Genomic DNA, 971 nt, shown 5'->3' on the forward strand with positions numbered 1-971 from the left:
TTTCAATATGTCTTATTTTTAACCAAATATCGAAACATAAATTCAACAAAATTACAATATACATGTTTTGGACATTCTACACCCTACACGTCAACTTCTTGAACTTAAATAAACAATCTTACATATAACGATTCATTATTTGAATAATTAACAATGGAAATAAATCATTACACGTTATTCCTTATGTTCAATGTCATTAAAATTGAAATATTTATCCCGTATGAACATTGCTGAAGTTATATTGTGAAATTCAAAACAAATTACTACCTATTTTACCGATATAATGCATATTTAATTTACACATAAAATTAATACTAATGACTGAATTGTTGTATCCAAGCAGATTTATTTTATTTATTTTTAAGTACATACTATGGTCTATATTTATTTGGTATTATCATATAGATAGAATCAGAAATTTTTTTAAACTTAATTGAGTTTTATATTGTACCAAAGTATTGTGTATTATTTATAACATATTAAGATATTAATTATGTAAATTGCGATATTGTTAATCTCTAGCATTCAACAACAAAAAACTTTTTTTATTTCTAACAATAAGTAACAACTAATTAAATTACATTTAACTATTAATGTAATTGATATACCTTTATACAAATATAATGATTTATAATATGTTTAATTATGTAAATCAGGTAGTCAATCTCTATTGATGAATATATAATAATATAATATTTGATATTATTAATATTTAAAATATAGTTTAAGTCTAAACAGTACTTTATGATATCCAACTATGACTATATTACCTTAGTTAGTTACCTGTTTAACACTATTGGTTAATTCAATAATAATTTTCCTCACACACCACATTTACTAAAGTTTAATTTATATTTTTACACTAACCATGATGAACATCTCAAAAAACTAATAATATTTTTGTATATAATAAATAATAATGTATATTACATTTAATATTTTATAGGATTTTTGCATAACAGCTGTAAAAT

This window comes from Acyrthosiphon pisum, chromosome A1, assembly GCF_005508785.2.
Source record: "Acyrthosiphon pisum isolate AL4f chromosome A1, pea_aphid_22Mar2018_4r6ur, whole genome shotgun sequence".
Taxonomy (NCBI): domain Eukaryota; kingdom Metazoa; phylum Arthropoda; class Insecta; order Hemiptera; family Aphididae; genus Acyrthosiphon; species Acyrthosiphon pisum.